We start from the raw sequence: 20,639 nt of genomic DNA on the forward strand, positions 1-20,639 counted from the left end.
GTCGTTCTTCATAACTAAGGTCATCCAACCCACTTATTAGCTTTGTCACCCTTCTCTAAACTCTCCCAGCACATCCTTCCTGAGGATTGGTGACCAGGACTGGATGGCATACTCAAGATGTGGCCTGAACCAGAGTTTTGTAAAGTGGTAGAATTGTAGCATTATGTCTTGAGTAAATACCTCTTTTAATGCGTGATACTAGTCTGCTGGCCCTGCTTGCTGAAACTTGGCATTGCATGCTATTGCTGAGCATTTGATCTACTAGAACCCCCAGATCCATTTCCATCTTCGATTTCCCAAGAGGTTCACCCCCTAGCGAGTAATTCATATTCATATTTTTAGCTTCCAAGTGCATTACTTTACATTTTTCCACATTAAACCTCATCTGCCATTTAGCTGCCCATAATAATAATAATAATAATAGTAATAATAATACCTAAATCAAGTCATAGGTCATTTAATAAAATAATTAATTTGAATCTGCTATACAATTAGCTGTTTCTGTGCAGTTTTATCATAACAGGTGGTTTTGTATTTTAATTTAAGTATTAAACTGTACATTGGCACTTATTATATGCCTATTATTCAGGTGCCATAACATGTCATCCATGGCATGGCGCATCAAATGATGGATGTGGCTAAATTGCACGGTGGAGGGCCTTAAATGGGCATTGTGAAATACCAGGAGTGCATTGCGTACCAAGTGCAGGGTTTAGCAGTGTGCTATGTACAAAGCGAAGAACTGTGCTACGTATAGAGTGCAGAATTTAGGAGTGCGTTATGTACAGAACGCAAGATTGCCAACATTTCAATTAGAGTTCCAGGGACACCTTTTTTAGTTGTGCTTTCAGCAAGCCATTGTAGAATGTAATTCATGTGAGGGGCATTCGTTTAAGTATGGAGTATATGACTGTACATGCAGGAAAGGAGTGCAGTGTGTATGACACTATGTGCAGGAAAGAAGTACAGTGTGTATGACAGTGTGCAGGATAGGAGCATGATGTGTATGGTGGTATGTGCAGGAAAAGAGTGTGCAGTGTATGTGTAGGGAATTATTTTAGAGGGTTTGATATAATGACAGCAAATATTATGTTTAGCAGAGGATTTCAGAGTGTATGATCATGGGTAATATGTTCAGCAGAAGAGTTTGAAGTGTATGACGGTGGGTGGCACGTTCAGGAGAGGAGTACAGAGTGTATGACAATGGGTAGTATGGTCAGGGGAGGCATGCAGAGTGTATGACAGTAAACAGTATGTGCAAGGAGAGGAATGAAAATAGTATGACGTTACATGGTGTGAATAATTTAATGTTACATCACTGCAGCAGCCACTGGGCAGTGGCATGCATAGAGGCGGCAACTAAAATTAGCTGCAGACACACAGCACCAGTGCTTTCCACCGTCCTGCACACTCACCCTTCTGCGGTGCCTCACTGCCATTTTTAAATCATGCCTCCCTGCCACCTTAGCACCTTGCCACACTGCCACCTGAACACCTAGCCACCCTGCCACCTTAACATCTTGCCACACTGCCACCTTAACACCTTGTCACCCTGACACCTTAAAGTGTTACTAAACCCAGAACCCTGCATTCACTATATCTGGTCTCCCACAGTACACAAAAAATGGAAATGCAATTATTTTAGTAAATAAAACTGATAAATACCTTTTTCATCAGCAGTATATAGCAGTCATGTGACTTCTATGAGTGTCTGTGGAAAGCTTGTAGGAGGAGTTTTCATTTCTCCCATGATTGTCTTATGAGAATGCAGGACCCCTGACGCTCTGTCAGGACACCGCTGATTGGCCCTGTGCTGATCACATGCACCCTCCCAAGAAAAACAAAACTCTCTAGCAATACACACCAAACTGAGCATGTGCAGCCTGACTCCATAGGCTCTGTAAATATAAGGTTATTTTTTGGAGTGTCGAAGAAGGAGGTGATCAGAAAATACAGGATTGAACAGCCTTTTTACACAATGCAGAGGATTAACCCCTTAGGAGCCACACTAAGAGGTATAACATGCATGCTGTGCTGCATATACAGACTACTATTTTACTGTTGTGGGTTTAGTAACACTTAATCATTCACCTGGAGGGACATCTTTATTGTTAACGTAGTGTTCTATATTTCAATATGCCCCCTGTCCACAGACCAAGCTACCTGCCACAACACATTTGTAGGAAAGAGACCCGTGTCCTCTCAACATTGGAATAAGCTGGTTTGTCCATACAGGTGTTTGGAAGCTGGCAGTGGGTTATAGGGGGGATGAGCATGACAGGCGGTAGGGTGTTAGCAAGGCGGCAGTGGGGTGCCAGGTATGATGAGGATGAGGAGGAGGATGACAGGAGGTAGGGTGTTAGCAAGGTGGCAGTGGGGTGCCAGGTGTGATGAGGATGACAGGGGGTAGGATGTTAGCAAGGTGGCAGTGGGGTGCTAGGTCTGATGAGGATGAGGATGACAGGAGGTAGGGTGTTAGCAAGGTGGTAGTGGGGTGCCAGGTGTGATGAGGGTGAGGAGGACAGGAGGTAGGGTGTTAGCAAGGTGGCAGTGGGGTTCTAGGTGTGAGGAGGACGACAGGAGGTAGGGTGTTCATAAGATGGCATTGGGGTGCCAGGAGTGATGAGGGTGACAGGAGGTAGGGTGTTAACAAGGTGGCAGTGGGGTGCCAGGTGGGATGGTTATCATATTGCTGCATGAGTAATATAGAACAGTGCGGTAGCATGTAAGTAGCGTTATCACATTTATGGGAATCACTGCCCCTTAAAAACCACTAAAGCCTGTGTCCACATGCTTTTTGGGAGGCAGATCATCCATCAATCGAGATGCGACATCCCACCCACTGTGTTCTTTTTTAGTTACTGGGCATGGAGGAGGAGGGAGGGACTGGGCTGTCATTTAGGATCTGTATACACGCCCAAATGAGTGATGTCAATACCATGTGACCTGACTAGCTCTGATCAAACAGGAAATGTTCTCCCCAGCAATAGAGACCAAACTAAGCATGTGCAGCCTGACTCCACTCACTGTATCTTATCTGGATTTGTCCAGGGGGACAGTGCAGGAAGAGGAGGATCTGTGCATACATGATCAAACAGCCTTTTTATACAATGCAGAGGATTATCCCCTTAGTTTGCACAGTGAGTATAACAAGCATGCTATTCTGCATATACAGACTGATTTTTCTGTTCTGGGTTTAGTAACACTTTAATGCTTTACTGATATCCACAATATTCTATCAGCTTACCTCCTCATACACATCCTTCGGAACAAACTACTGGATGTTAAAATCCCTCCCAGCGGGATCTCTGAGGTTGAGGTCCATTCCCACCCAGTCTTTGGGAGATGAGCACTGTCACTTACAGACAAAGAAACTGGGCTTACAAGTGACACTAGTGAGTGGTAAGGTCAGAGCCAGTTGGGCAAGAGGGCAGGAGGTGCAAGAGAGGCCTCCACAACATTTCAGTCTTAAGCAGGTACGTGATACCATGTGGGCTGTTATGACATTAGTTAATCTAAGAAACACTTTTTGATAAATACAGCTTCTTGACAATATGATATTATTTTAAGATACAAAAATGTACTTTTTTTTGGTAAAAAATTTTGATGCTCACAGTGGTTTCACTGCTATCACTAACCAAATGAACTCATGGATGAGCCAATCTATAATTAACGCTCAGCTGACCTTAGTATGTCAGCAGGCGTTTTATCCTAAATTCAATAAAAGCAATAAAGTGGATATACAATAAACTAATTAAAAAACTCACACTGAATAAGAATTATTAAATAAGCTTAATGTAGGTGCAAAATATGGACAAAACCACAGAGGAACAGTTAAACGTGCCTTTGATCTATCTGGCACAAACACTAAAAACAAATGTTTACAGATGTAAATATTCCGGTTTAATTCAGTTACAATGCATTCATGCTAGTTTTTACACAACAGTAGAGTTCTTTTTCAAATTGCCAAGACAGTTACATTATAAATACAAATAATATGCAAATAAGGTCTGATGGTTAAGTATGGGTATTTACACCACTACATATCATAGGTTTATTGAGATTTGGCTGAATACCTCCTACTCACATTGGCAGGATGCAAATTCATAGCACTGATTATCTGAAAATGCTCTCATAGAATGGCTGTATTTTGCATGTTCCAGTAACAACTGTGAGACAGGCTGCAGTGATAATTTATTTACATTTTAATATCTTTATTAAAGCTACATGAGTATCAAGCACATAGAGGTCATAATGAACTCATCTACAACAACATGAAAACTCAGTGGATCAAGATTTGTACTTTGAACAGAAGTTCTTGGCATGCAATCTGTTCCAACAGGATTCTCATTAAATCATACAACTGACACATGGAGTGCACCATAAGTAGATTTTAACATTTTGATTAATTTTTATTTAGCTGAGGTGCCCAGCCCACACATATGATATTACCATCAATTGATCTTGGCTTCTCAGGGGGTTGCGTATGAGCACAGCAGAAAACAGGAGATGGCCCAACCCAATGTTTTCTGGGGAAATAGCTACCAGTCATATTGGATTTTTTTACCAACTGCTTTCACACCACCTTCCTTCCTTAAACATAAAGTTTCACACTTATTTTTTTCTTAATAATTCTTATCTGTCAGATATCTCAGTGGTTCTTCTGCAGTTAAATTCTGTGGTATACTAGCCGAAGAGATGCTTCTTTGCTGAGCTGAACTCCAACCAACTTGTAGAAAAAATTGTAAACAACAAAGGGGAGCAGAACCACAGACAATAAGACAAATCTTACTTTTAGAGTGCCTGCCCAATATCTCAATGCTGATGCAGCCCTCAAGGTCCACTGGTAAATACTAACATTTACCAAGTGATACCTAGGCTCAACAACTGGGATAGATAATAGCTTAAAATATACAAAGTGCAACATTACTAAACCTACAGAGCCCCTACCTTATCAGATATAAATATAGACATCCTATGTTAACAAATGGTACTGTGAAAGTGTTTGCAGCCTGCAGAGCTGTGCTTCAGCTTTGACATGCTCTAGGGCAGTGATTATACCTTATGGTTGGGATTGGTGCATTCATGGCATTTTACTGTACTTCCACATTACCCATAAGACGTAATTACTGCCAGGGCCTGGATAGAATTTATAGTCAAGGTGTAGTTTGTACACTGGTTGAATCCAAGGCAAACAAAGGTGCATGCATACCCTTGTACATTATTATTATTATTATTTAACACCTGGACCACTGGTTGTAATGGAATGGAAAGAAAAAGTAATATGGTCATAATAATTCCTTTACCTAGACAGACTTACATTTTAAGAAAGCCAAAAATCAACTCACAAATTCTGTTGACAATAAGTAAACATGGTGGTGGGGTCTATAATATAATGCAGCCATCTCAAGGGACTTTAGTAGGTTCCATGAGTGTGTGATTGTGTGATGAATGTGATTGTGTGAATGGCCAAGGAAACATGATGTTCCCATATTCCAAGATAATAATGCCCCATACAATAAGTAATATGGTCAATTAATAATTCCTATACCTAGACAGATTTACATTTGAAGAAAGCCAATAATGCAATCGACTCACAAATTCTGTTGACAATAGGTAAACATGGTAATGGGGTCTATAGCCATCTCAAGGGAGTTAAGTAGGTTCCATGAGTGTGTGATGTATGTGATTGTGTGAATGGCCAGGAAATCATTGTGTTCCCACAATCCCAGATGATAATGACCCATACACACTGCTACACAACTTTAAGAGGATGAAATGTAATGCCTTTCATAGCATCCCCAATTTTGCAGATCTAAATTTCATTAAACATATATGGGAATTTCTGTACAGAAGACTGCCAAGTCTTTTCTACCTCCTTAATGTCTCCGGCTATTTAGTTTCTTGAAGAATAAAGCTGGATCATGCAACACACAATTCATGACTTGTATGTCAGCATTCAATGAAGGCCTTATGCTGTTTTGAAGGCAAAAGTCAAGCCTGCTACATAAGAGACACTTGATATCTCATATATTGTTACCATTATTTTGTCCATCTTATGTATACAACGTTGTGTGCTTTATCCTTCACTGTTTTTAGTACCCATACCCTGTTTAACTGCATTGCTTCATCAAGGTAAGAAACAATTTGACAGTAAGTGTTAACTATAACAAAAAGAATGGTAAAATTATTTGAATGTCATAGACATATTATTTTTCCTATGCTACTATACTAAACGTTTGACAAACTAGTTCTATAAACTAATAATATATTACAAAACTAACACAAGCTACAACAAAAAAGTTGTAGTGTCCTATGAAAAAGGCAGATGCAGTCCTCAAATGATTCTCATCAAAATCCCACATATTTTTTTTACCCAAAATCATAAGATTTTCACAAAGTTCATATGAAATAATAAGAGCCCTAGGCTTGCACAATTTTTTCAATGGCCTCCCAAACTAGCTGGGAGCCTTGGTCACCCAGATCTACCCCATGACCATATAAACCACTGTGCTAACCTTGTTCATGAATTGGAACCTTATTGTAAATGGAAATGATGATGATAAATGATAACATTTTTCTACTCATCTGTATCTTTCAGAGACAAACTTTGCTACAAATTTAGGGAACATGGTAAACTACAATCTTTAAAGTGTAACTCCACTTTTGTTGAGACAAAAACGTTCCCCTCTGGGTGATCTATGTACATTGCAAGGATTATAACAACCTTTGTTGCAGATTCCTACCTTTTGTTATTCTTAAGAAATCCATGTGTGTTTGGCTGAGTGAGTCTAATGGGAGTAGTTTCATAATTATCAGTCAGCTTTGCAGCTGCAGGGCACTAATGAGGAAAGCTGCTGGGCCTGCATCCCTTTAGACGTATTCCTATTGGAAATATCTCACCAAAAATGACATTTTTTGTTGCAGGGGATGCCTGAAGTCTGACTTGTATCTTAGGCAGACTTCTGGGAAAATCAGTGAGCCAATCACACAAGCAGGAAATTATGTTTCTGAGGAGTGGTCAGTACACATTCTGTGTACAGAATAACTCCATGTAGCCATATTGCTTTGCATTTATAGAAAATAACAGTGGCTGCAGATTGAAAGGGAAAGGTAATTTTTAATAACATTCAATTACAATATGACATGTATCGCAATTGTATACACTATATTATTTTCTCTTTATTTGCTATTTTTTTCCCCCCACGAAAGTGAAGTTACCCTTACCAAGATTTATGAAAAAACTAGGACAATTTCCAGTTATGCTTAAATTACCAGCTTCTTCCATAAAGCCCTCAATCTTAAAACAAAATTTACTGAACCCTTTTGAAACCGTGTGTGTGTAAAATTAAAATACCTGAAAATACCCTATCTATGATGTACAGTATAAACTGCTACAGAATTTTTTTTGCAGGATCAGATCTATAGCTTATCAGAGAATGAGTAATGGAACGGTGGTACTTTTTTTCACCCCTCAAAAGAAAAGGACCATTACGTTGTTTTAAATTGTTTTAATCCCAATCCATCAATACAAAGACCCAAGAAACTTGTTACAAATATTGACTTGGTCTTACACAGTACAATCAAAGCTAAAAATAATATCCCCACACGCATTTTACTTTTGTTGAAGGAGCTGTATATATGATTTACATGAAAAAAAAAAATATTAGTATTATTTAAAACAAAAATTAAATATACGGCATGTGCAGGTGCAGTGAAGGAGAAAAGAAAGGGTAGAAAGCTATGAAAAATATGTGTCGTGTTTTTCTGCTGTTTTTTTTTTTTAAACAGTTATATTGGCTTTCTATTTCAGTTTCCTATCATTCTCCTATCAGCCGGGAGAATGATTGCACAATCTTTATCAATTTTTATTTGCTTCTTTCTCATTGCATAGCCCAAGGCCCATAAGATACATCTTTTCAAAGCAAGTGGATAGTGTGTAATCCAAATACACCATAGAGGACACAGCCAGGGTCCTTCTAAGGGTATATTACAAAGACTGGAATTGAAATATGATGAATGTAAATTATCTGCCAGCATGGAAGCAAATGGGATAAAGTAACTTGCAGCGAAAAAGTATTCAGAAATGAAACTGATCAGCAGTTCTATTTGACTTGTTGTAAACTGCCAGAATAACCAAAGTGTTGGCTATGTCAAACAAAACAGGCACTCAACACCAGCTGCACTGTAAAAACTCATATCAATACTTTTGTAGCAATTACAGAAACTTTGTTTTGGGCAATAGGGACAGACATTTATAACATTATACTTAACTTTCCAGCTGTCATTTGAAGATTAAGTTTTGAGTTCATCTAGTGGTCTCCTCCCTTTTTGTACATATATTTGCCACCTGTCTGGTTGTAAGTCAGGGGAATTCAGTGGCAATGACTCATACTTCTGGCAAGTAGCAGCACTATATGAAGTAAGAGAAAGGAAATCCTCAAAGCAATGCTACAGAGATTTATCTTCACATCTGAAGATCTGGACTGAAAAGGTGATTAAAAGTGCATGCACAGTAATCTTCAATTCAAAATATACCTGATTAAATTCTGTTTTTAAAGTTATAAAAATATAAAGTGTCTGCTGTGATTTTCTTCCCTCTTGTCCTTTAGACTCCAGATACCAAAAAAAAAAGTTTTCAAATCTGTACATATTACAATATCTTTAATCTTCATACAAGACATGTAGTTTACTGATTGCATACATACAGTGCATCTACAGTATAAAAGCTACCGTGTACAGAACAATGGGCCAAAATAGCCCATATCCATTAAACAAGATTGATTATTAGCTACTGAAATCATGTGCCTAAGGTTATTGCCCACAGATGTCACTAGTTGCTACATAGAAAGCCTATCTGGCCCCTACCCAACCCCTACCATTACCTAACAACTGTACATTTATTTTCTCCATCAGCCCATCCCCCACAGTTATTACCTTTTGTATCTTAGGACCCTCTCTCTTTTGTAAGCTCTAATGAGCAGGGTTCTCTGATTCCTACTGTATTAAATTGCATTGTAATTGTACTGTCTGACCTTATGTTGTAAAGCATTGTGTAAATAGTCACTATATAAATCCTGAATAATAATAATAATAATAATAATAATCATCATACACACTTTTACACAATAGTCACATGAATGGAAACTCCCGATCGCAAGTATGTATTGGGAGTTTTTTCCCATGACATCTTAGTTACCATGCTGGGAGTACGCAGCAAGCACCTTCTCATCACAGAAAAGCCACTCCCCATGGACACATATATGCAACTGGCTGGCATTTAAGACCCCCTTTATCTATACGTATGGCCAGCAGGAACAGGTTAACAGTTTAAACCATTTGTTCATTAAAGATTAACAAGTCTAAAATGTATATGTTCGTTAAATAGCACCATACTTATTATTGACATAGATAAAGATCAGATCATATTTTAACCACTTGCGGACCGCCCGTCGTCATTATACAGCGGAACGTTGAAGAGGAATATCGTTGTTATGGCCGCAGCTAGCTACTATAACTCTGGTATCATCTTCTTCAACGGGAGGCCCGCTTTCAGATAAAAGTGGTGTCTGTGGCGGATTCACAGCGAGATCACTTTTATCGGCGGCATGAGATGGGCCCCCCTCCCACCCCTCTCTGGTGCCCTGCGCCGCCCTCTGCCGCTAACCGGAGCAGCCGGCAGCGGCGGAGGCGATCGAGTCCTATCTCCTGTTAGGTATGGAGATGAGTGAGGGGAAGATGGCCCCCACCCGTCTCCATACCATTGCAGGGCGGAAGCGATGTCAAAATTTCACTTCTGCCCACATCTCATAGTTAAGAGGTTTTTCTATTACAAGAGATGTTTACATTTCTTGTAATAGGAATAAGTGACATCATTTTTTTTTAAAATAACAGTGTCAAATTTAAAAATAAAAGGTAAAATAAAATTTAAAAATAAAAGGTAAAATGAATAAGAAAAAAAAAAAACTTTTTTCCCTTTTTACTTTTTGTTTTTTACTTTTTTCCCGCCGAGCTCGTGTGCAGAAGTGATTACGTGAGTAGCGCCCGTATATGAAAACAGTGTTCAAACCACACATGTGAGGTATCGCCGCGATCATTATGCCGCGTACACACGATCGGACATTCTGACCACGAAATCCTGGGATTTTTTTCCGACGGATGTTGGCTCAAGCTTGTTTTGCATACACACGGTCGCACAAATGTTGGAAATTCTGAACGTCAAGAACGCGGTGAACGCGGTGATGTACAACACGAGAAAAATGAAGTTCAATAGCCAGTGCGGCTCTTCTGCTTGATTCCGAGCATGCATGGAATTTTGTGTGTCGGAATTGTGTACACACGATCAGAATTTCCGACAACGGATTTTGTTGTGGGAAAATTTGAGATCCAGCTCTCAAATGTTTGTTGTCAGAAATTCCGGCAAAAAATGTCCAATGGAGCCTACACATGGTTGGAATTTCCAACAACAAGCTCCCATCGAACATTTGTTGTCGGAAAATCTGATTGTGTGTAAGCGGCATTAGAGCGAGAGCAATAATTCTAGTCCTAGACCTCCTCTGTAACTCAAAACATGCAACCTGTAGATTTTTTGAAACGCTGCATATGGAGATTTTGATGGGTAAAAGTTTGTCGCCATTCCACGAGCGGGCGCAACTTTGAAGCATGACATGTTGGGTATCAATTCACTCAGTGTAACATCATCTTTCACAATATAAAAACAATTGGGCTAACTTTACTGTTGTCTTGTTTTTTAATTAAAAAAAGTGAATTTTTTTCCAAAAAAGTGCGCTTGTAAGACCGCTGCGCAAATACAGTGTGACAAAAAGTATTGCAACAACCGCCATTTTATTCTCTAGGGTGTTATAAAAAATATATATATAATGTTTGGGGGTTCTAAGTAATTTTATAGCAAAAAAATAATTTTAAATTGTAAACAACAAGTTTGAAAAAAAGGCCCGGTCTTAAAATGGTTAACCCCCCTGGCGGTATTCCCGAGTCTGGCTCGGGGTAGATTTTCAATACCAAAAGCGGTAACCCCGAGCCAGACTCGGGATCGCATCGCAGGATCTATTTAGAGGTTACTTACCTTGTCCCCTGGATCCTGCGATGTCTCCCCGCTGTGATCTGCGAGCCGTCGTGTCTCGCTCGATTCACAGTGCCGAGCTCTGTTCCCTGCGAGCGTTGCGACGCATTGGGGACGGAGTTCGGCGCCAAATTCAAAAAGTAAAAAACACAGTATAGATACAGTATACTGTAATCTTACAGATTACAGTGCTGTATCAAATAATTACACATCCCCTTTGTCCCTAGTGGTTTGTCCAGTGACCTGCATGCAGTTTTATATTATAAATACTGTTCTTTTTGCCAGGAAACTGGAGATTGTCCATAGCAACCAAAAAATGTCTGTTTACGTCAAAAGTGCTTTTAGACCAGCTAGAAAACAGCGATAATAAGTTAAATCACTTGCAGAATTGAGCAATAGTGATTTGTGGGGAAATCCGTCATCAAACACTGAAAGTAACGAAAGAAACAATTCTGCAACTGAGCAAATTTCAGTGTTTTTGATTTGATTACATTATTGAATAATTTTTATTATTATTATATTATTATTTGTTATAATTATTTATAGTTGTTTATTATATTATCATTTTTTTATTTCGTTTTTCAAACTTTATCATACCCGGGATGTCTACTAGAGTCTTGTTTGGACAGATTTAAGTGAGTTATTCCTAAGAATTACAGGCCTACAATATAAAACACCAAATTTCCGTGCAAAATAATTTTTACTGCTTTCAGCATCAAAAATCTGAAATAATCATACCGCCAGGGAGGTTAAAAATCATTACAAATTCCAGAAACTTCATAGATTCTTTACTTCTGGTCATAATCTATGGGTGTTAAATATAAGTTTGCATGTATAAGTGGTAGGAATAAGGGTTCTGTGCAGGATTGTGGGGCTTACATAAGCCATAAAGAATGTGGCTGTCTAGAAATCCTTGATTTAAAGTGTATGTCCACCCAAAACTTGTTTTTTAAGCCGATTAAAAATGGCTGGGTGGGTGAATGATTGAAAATAAATTTTATAAAAAAGGCTGTTGTGTCATATTTTGCCAGTTTTTATATTTAACAGTACTAGGGCGTACACACGGTCGGACTTTGTTCGGACATTCTGACAACAAAATCCTAGGATTTTTTCCCACGGATGTTGGCTCAAACTTGTTTTGTCTACACACGGTCGCACAAAGTTGTCGGAAAATCCGATCGTTCTAAATGCGGTGACGTAAAACACGTACGTCGGGACTATAAACGGGGCAGTGGCCAATAGCTTTCATCTCTTTATTTATTCTGAGCATGCGTGGCACTTTGTCCGTCGGATTTGTGTACACACGATCGGAATTTCCGACAACAGATTTTGTTGTCGGAAAATTTTATCTCCTGCTCTCCAACTTTGTGTGTCGGAAAATCCGATGGAAAATGTCCGATGTAGCCCACACACGGTTGGAATTTCCGACAACACGCTCCGATCGGACATTGTCCATCGGAAAATCCGACCGTGTGTACGGGGCATAATACTTAATAGTTCATTAAAATAACTTAACAGTTACTTTACTTAACCATTGTGGTTTTAAGCCTGTGTTGGCAACAAGCTATTGTTCTCTTACAATTGCAATTTATGGCCAATAGGGAGAACATAGTCAGTAGGAAATGACAACTACAGTCGAGCACACATTATCATTAGAAGAGGACAAATAACACTAGCAAGTCCAACACAGAGATGTAAGCAAACAAAATGCTGGAGACAATCATTTATGTGAAACATGAAAACACCCTAATGCCCACTGGATATTTAATTATAAGCAAATACTCATTTTTTTCTTAAGAAGTAATGTATACCACTCAAGGTGAGTAGCTCTGTAAGTTCCCAGGGTGCCGGTCTTGCCCATTGCACTTCAGGAAATCAGTCAGAAAATAAACTGAATCTCTAAACTCCAAGGTGCAGCAACTTTTCAAAAAGTTGCTACAGCCCAGAGTATCGTGATTAATGTCCTTTCTGACTACTTAATTTTGCTTTATCACGGACTCCTAACAAGGGATGGGTGGAGTGATTTCAGTAAAACCGATTTTGCAAAAAAACGATCAATTACGCTGTCAAAAATGAAAACTCTCAACTTTGCTCATTCCAACCCATAACATCTTTCTCTGACCAATTAAACAGAGACAGGGAGTGAAGGTAAATTTCTGCAATAGGACACAGATGGCGAAAAAAAATCTGACATTGGTTATAACCCTGCCTTGTTCTATCCAAAATTGAAAAAAATGAGTTTTGCTTTAAAAGAGACGTATGGGATTTTTAGCAATCATACTTACCTAGGTGGATGCAGCATCACTGCGATGCTGCATCTGTCACCGGCTCTAACACCCGGCTCTAACACTGAGAACCGAGTGATCAAATGCCACTGATCACTCAGTTCTCAGTCACCTCTCTCTGCTCTGCCCCCCCTCGCTCACTTTAGCACTGAGTTGTGGAGGGGGCAAGTGTGGCCGGAGGCTGAGCTGGGTGCTGGTTGAGGCATGTGGGGGGATCCCAACTCTATTGTCACAATTTTGTCTGAGTCTGGACTGGCTCTGTGATGTCAGCAGACAGCAAAGTTCAGCCCGCTTTCTGCTGAAAACGGGTCACAGGAGTTCAAAACAAACTGCACTCCTGTGATCCACAGGAGACGTACAGCCAAACAAGCTTTGGCTGTACTTCTCCTTTAAGTTCAACTTTAATTCATTTTTCTCTCTACAGTAAAAGAAAAAAAAAATAACGGTCGCAAAACAAGTAATAATATTAATTTATTTACTGCATGTCAATACATATTAGTTTTGCCCAATAATGGGTTGGTTAAAATTTCAGAGAGCTATAAATAAACAAATGAAACATAGAAACATTACAAATATATATATATACATATTTTTCTGAAAATACCTTACAAAAATGATAACACGTATTCATATATATTTAAAGGCAAAATATGAAGTTAATCACCTTCTACATCATCATTGCTTCCTAAACTGTTATCAGAAAAGTCATCTGCCTTTATAATAATTATACAGAAAATTATTACTTCATATCTCACTGAACATTTTGTTTGCCTTCAGGTAAATCAGTTTAATTATACACATAAAACAAAGATTGTAACTAAGGTCATCTGGCCATAGTTTTCAGTGACCTAAAGTAGATATAAACTTTTGTGCTAAAAAGAATTGCGGGAGATTTACTAAAACGGGTGCACACAAAATCTGGTGCAGTTGTTCATACTGACCAATCAGCTTCTAACTTCAGCTGTTTTTTTAAGTTAAAGGGGTTGTAAACCCTCATGTTTTTCACCTTAATGTATCCTATGCATTAAGGTGAAAAAACTTCTGGCAGTCACCGGCCCCCCAGCCCCCCCATTTTACTTACCTGAGCCCCATAATTCCCACGCTGGAGACACGCTGTCCCTCTCTGCACGGGGTCCCGGCTCTTGATTGAGTAGATTGATAGCAGTGCAGCCATTGGCTCCTGCTGCTGTCAATCAAATCCAATGAAGCGGGCGCCGGAGGGAGCGAGTCCGGTGTTTGTGTCTATGGACGCAAATGCTTCACTCGGGAGCGCGCCCGCAAGGTAACCCGCCGGGAGAGCGCATCTCCTAGGGGGTTATCTGAAGTGAGGAGGAGCCGCGTGAGCCGCCGGTGGACCCCAGCAGTCGAGGCTCAGGACCACTCTGTGCAAAACAAGCTGCACAGTTGAGGTACTATAAGTATGACATGTTTGTTACTTTAAATTAAAAAAAAAAACAAGCCTTTACAATCACTTTAAGCTAAACTTAAGCTTTGACAATAAAAGCTGGAAGTGGATTGGTTACTATGCACAGTTGCACCAGATTCTGTGTGCACCAGTTTTAGTACATTTTTCCCATTGTGTATCAGTTCAATTGTCAAAGTAGGGCCACCATTATAATTTTTATCTTTGCTCTAAACATGCCTTTCTGATGTCTAATCCTGACTGCTGTGTACATCTCAACATCTTTGGCTTGCAGCCTCCCATACTTTGAGCTTATCACAGCCGAGTAAAGTTGCTAGATATCATGGGACATGTCCCATGATGCTTTGTGCTTCTGCAGTCAATCAAAGCAGGGGAATGTTGCAGAAAGCATAGGCGGTGATAAATGGGGTACCACACTTGAGAGAGTGAAAACACTGCTCCTGTAGTGAGATCACCAGTTAAAATCGAACACTTTGTTTGTCAATATTGTTCTATGCACTAATATGAATGTAATTTTTAATGCTTACATTTTCTGTACATATTTGTTTCTGTTCCTATGCCTAACTGAATATGTATCAAAAATACTTGTTATAGATATATTTGATACTTTAATAAAAATAAAATAAAAAAATTGAACACTTTAAAAGACACATTTATAAAAGGAGACATCTAATGGGTTTTATAGAAGGGCGACACACATATAGTAGGTATTACATTTTAGGTGTAAAAACTACAAGGTTAAATACTATTGCACATACCGGTAACTATCCCTTAGCTCAACTTTGTAAGTCCCTCACTGGTACGCTCCACTCCTCCTTCCTCCAGGTGCCCCCCAACGCTGGCTGCAAGGTAGGCACTCATGCACACACAACCAAGCTGGGCTGTGTTCATGCATAGACACCCACAGTTCGGTTTGGCCATGCCCCTGCTCCCTGACTGCTGACCTGACTGATAGCACCAGGAGCCTATGGCTCTGGCTGTTCTCAGTGTCTCCAGTGAGACCAGAAAGAGAGAGCAGCAGTGCTGCAGATGAGACAGTGCTGGATTGGTGGAAGAGTCAGGTAAGTATTTAGGGAGTAGGGTGGCACAACAACTAGTGATAATTTTTACACCTTAATGCAGGAAATGCATTAAGGTAATAAAAAAATTTTAACTTTAGGACCACTTTAAGTTTGTCCTTCTTCTGATCTGTATATATACAGTATATGCAGCTGGAACATTTAGTATACTCAGTTGACACCAAGGATATCAAAATCCCTGATCGAATAAAATGTTTTATTTGTATCCCCTGCAGAGAATTAGCCTGCAGGCTTTTAGGAAAATGTTGACCTACCTGTCTATCACAAACATCAGTGTTGCCCAAAGATTGGAAAAAAATGGAAAAAAATGTTTAAAAATTGAATAAAAATCATTAATTTTTTTTTTAACACACGGTCATCCATAAATGTCCCTGATCATCACCCCACCAGTCATATAATGACACTCAACTGCACTGGTGACACTATGTAAAAAAAAAAAAAAAAAGGAATTTTACGCAATTTCTTCATTTTCAAAAACAATTATGACAAAAAATTACAACTTCAGAAAATTTGCCACGCCTCTTACCAAATGCTGCAGACTGTCTACTTTCCACAAAGGAATCATTTTGGGGGTATTTGTATTGTCCTGGCATTTTAAGGGCTTCAAGAAATGAGATAAGCCAGAAGTACATAACAGAATTGATAAATTTTCATATATATATATATATATATATATATATATATATATATATATATATATCATAGTTTGTAGATGCTATAACTTTCATACAAAAAAAAAATAATATGCATTTATTGGGATTTTTTTATAGTAAAGTTCCTGTAGCAGAATACATTTTGGCCTAAATTTCGGAAGAAATTTTATTTTATTGGATATGTATTAGAACAGAATGTAGAACATATTGGTTTTTTTTTTCAAAATTTTTGGTCTGTGATTCCCACTGCGCCAGCACAAGCCATGGTTTGCTTTATGAATGGTCCCACAGCCTTCCAGGACCTACTGTATGACATGTCCCAGAAGCTTGTAGGAGGAGGGGGGGAGTATTTCGGATGGAATCACTGCAGCGATTTAAGAGGAAGTGGGATCAGGCACTTGTCAAAACCGGGTACCTGTCAAAACCAGGTACCTGCTCCCCTTCCCCAAAGAGGTGTCAAAAGTAGGAGAGGATGGCTGGGAGAAGAATTTTAAAGTTCTGCTTTAAAGCAATTTCCTAAGATGAAAATAATCTTTCAAACTAAACCATACTAAGGCAGCCAATACAGTCAGTTTTTTACATTCAACCAGCAGTTCTTCTCACTAAGCTTTTGTATTCTGATAGCGGGGAAGCTTCCCCGCTGCTAGAATACACTGATCAGCTGGCTATAGCCTGTACAGCCACAGTGCCCATAAATAGATCAAAATTTGGCTGGTTCCTGCAGAACTGGTCGAATCTGGATCCATGTGTGGCCGGCTTTTATTTTTCTCTCTCTATTTCAAAAGCTTTATTTGAAACATACAGATGCAACAATTTGTATAAACAAGGGTATCACATGTGAATCAGTAAATTAAGCCATATAAAATTCTCCACTGGGAGCATTTAGGAATATAACCAGTCAAACATATTAGGACATATCCATGTCCTACAGATTTTACACTTGAACAAAAGTTAATACACTTGAACAAAACGCTATCGGGTGATAAAGGGTTATAACTGTTGAGTATAAGTAGGTTCGGTTTGATCAACTGGATCAGGAAGAACCTTAGGGCATATGGATCTCATGCCCTTAAAAAGTGGGAAATGCACTTGAACGGTGGACAATTCGCCTAGTTGGTGAGCAATTTATCTATGAGGAGTTCTTTAATGTAGATGTTAGGGCTTTAAATGTAGGGTAAGTTAGTTTACAAATAGCATTGTTGTATGGAAAGTAGTTTGAAAGAAACAGTTTTGAGGGCTAGAAAGGGAAAGAAAGGCAACAAGAATAGAATCTAAAAAAGAATAGGAGGGTATGGCTCAGGGTGGCTTATAGAAAGAGAAAGAGGAAGGAGGGAAGGAGAAGAGTCAGGGATTCTATCCTCCTCCGCCTAAAGATGTCAAAGTTACGTATGGCCGGCTTTAGGCAGCTGGCTTTTTAGCAAATGACCAGATGTTTTATAAACAGCACTCATCCAATTATGTGCACATTACTTAATTAAAGATGGAGGCTGTAGAAGCACCTCCTTCTGACACAGGTCACACCATGTATTCATTGTCAAGCTTTGGGCTTGTGTAGGCTTGGCAGAACCATAGAGTGTGCAAAGCCATTGGATAGCCTGATTATATTGTGACCCTTGGTCCACAGCAGAATACTGTTATTTGTCAACTGTTCCATAATCAGACAGATGCTGACTAACCTTAATATCAGAGTGTTAGTGCTGAATACCAGTTAGGGACTGTCAGCCTGGAAGAAGAGAACTCTGGACATGAAAATCAATAGTATACTGCAGTGCAAGTGTTTGTTGTGTATGATTTCTCCCCAAGCCAGCTAAGGCTTACGTGTCTTGGACTGAAGAGAGTTAACAAGCTTGAAACATCTATATGCAGGTTAAACAAATGGCTTTATCAACAGTCTTTATCCATTCTCTATCACAGAATTCTTTGCATTTGTGCATATCTTTGTAACAGACAAATCCTATGTTCAGACATAGCTGTATATTAAGGGTAATGCAATGGCAATAGTAAAAAGCCCTGAGTACAAGTGTTTATGGTTTCCTGTTATATGTTATAAATATATATTTAGGGGGAATTAATAAAACTGGTGCAAAAAGAATCTGGTGCAGCTGTGCATAATAACCAATCAGCTTCTTAGGTCAGGTTATTTAATTAAACTTTGACATTAAGACTTGGTTCACACTGCAGTGATGCAGGAACCCACTGTGGGTTCCTGCATCGCATGTCTTCCGGCGGCAGTTCACACTGCCCTATGCGAACTGCTGGGAGTATCAATTAGTAGTTAATGGCACCCCCAAATCAGTTCGGACTGCAAATCTGCAAATTTGGACAGGAATAAGTGTCCTGACATGAACACCTATGCAATCCGATTCTGCAGCGCAACAAAAAAGGGTCCTGTACGAGTTTGGTCTGAATGTGGTGCAAATTCAGTCATACTATCTGTATGGCTGAATTCGCATCGCATGGACATAGCATGTGATTTGCACTGTAGTACGGTGCGAATCACATGCGATCTTGCACCACACAGCAGTGTGAACCGGCCCTAAAACCTACACGCTGAAGGCTTTAGTACGTCTACTCCAATATGGTTTTTGCCTTATTCAAAGCTTGTGTGTGGGCAGCTTGGGGACATTTTGACAGTTATTTCTGGGGAACAGAGGTGTGGCCAAAGAAGCTCCAATAAGCATTATATTAATGGAATAAGTGTGCTCCGAATTTTTAAGGCTTAACACTTTGAATACAACTTTACATTTAACCAGTGTTATACCATTTCTTGTTACTATCAGAACATTGGATCCACAGCCTTGGGAAACCCCACCAAGAACGCATGAAAAATCCGATTGTCAGAATATATAGATTTGTTCTTATGTTCTCTTTTTATTGTTGTTGAAAGTAGTATTAAACCCAAAACCGAAAATGTAATATATTGCAGCTTACCAATCCTTAGATGTGGTGGCTGCATTGTTTATTTTGTTTTTTTTTTTGTCTTTTTCCCCTGTTTTCACCTGGTGATCTGGCCAGTAACACACCTCCTATATTAGAATCCCCCCATTCTGGATAAATGAGCACAGGAGGCACCTTCGGACAGAGCATTGTCAGTCTGTGGGAAGGGGTGTGTTAAAAGTACTAGCAGATTTAGATACAATAACAAATTCAAGCCAAACTCCAGCTCACACTGCAATTACAAAAGCAGTTAAAGCAACAGTTTTTTCTTTTTGGGGTAAAGATTTTACATGAATAAATAAAAGTTAATCATTGTAAGCACCCCTGTTGATGGTAAATGGTTTGTCTCAACACTATAACTGATACATTTGTTGGAGAGCTTGTTCTGTTGAAAAATATCAGGCTTATTTGCAGAAGCACCAGGTAAAAATAAATAAAAGAAAGACTAAAAAGAAAAACTAATGCAGCAATCACATCTAAGAATTGGTAAGCTGCAATATAATAAATGTTTGTTTTTGGGTTTAATACTGCTTTGAAATGTATCTAAAGACAAAAACTAAAATGTTTTTGTATAGCCTAAGGCAGTGGCTGCCAACCTTTCGGACCTCAAGTACCACCAAACTCGCAATTTTGAATCCCGTGGACCACTAACATGAATTTTGCATGTCTTATACACTCAATGCTCCAGCTCTCTGCCCCCCTCTGCCCCACCCCCCTGCACTCTGCATCACACTGCTGCCTTACACAGACTCATCATTGAATCTCACCTTTTTATCCAGCCATGTGCTCAAGCTTCATGCTCCCTTCCACAGTCTGTGATCAGCGCTGCCATTGGAAGTCCCCTCCTTCTTCACCTCCCACTCTCAGCACTGCTCCCAGCGTCTCTTTCTGAGTTCACAAGAGCCGTAACTACAGGGGAGACATCATTTTTCAATGTGTGCTGACAGTATTGATCGTCAGTGAGCATTGAGAAAAACACTGGAAACAACACTGGGCGGAATATATCTCACACAATGTTGATTGTGGGACCACCAAAATTTTCTCATGGACCATCAGTGGTCCACAATGGTCAGCAATCACTGGCTTAGGGAAGTATTAACATTTCTTTTGTGTTTTCATTATACAGGAGAGAAAGTTATGGGATGTAAAATGTTACAGTTATCACTAGAACAGGAGTAG

The 20,639-nt window shown here is 39.3% G+C and overlaps 1 protein-coding gene across 1 annotated transcript in view; it reads right to left on the bottom strand.

Annotated features, from left to right (window-relative positions):
* TBL1X (transducin beta like 1 X-linked) overlaps positions 1-20,639 on the bottom strand; it is a gene marked incomplete in the record, with an annotated part of 495,828 nt that overhangs the window by 199,656 nt on the left and 275,533 nt on the right. The window contains 1 exon segment of the mRNA XM_073616359.1: positions 20,228-20,369.

The sequence above is a fragment of the Aquarana catesbeiana genome, linkage group LG02 (genome assembly GCF_042186555.1).
Source record: "Aquarana catesbeiana isolate 2022-GZ linkage group LG02, ASM4218655v1, whole genome shotgun sequence".
Taxonomy (NCBI): domain Eukaryota; kingdom Metazoa; phylum Chordata; class Amphibia; order Anura; family Ranidae; genus Aquarana; species Aquarana catesbeiana.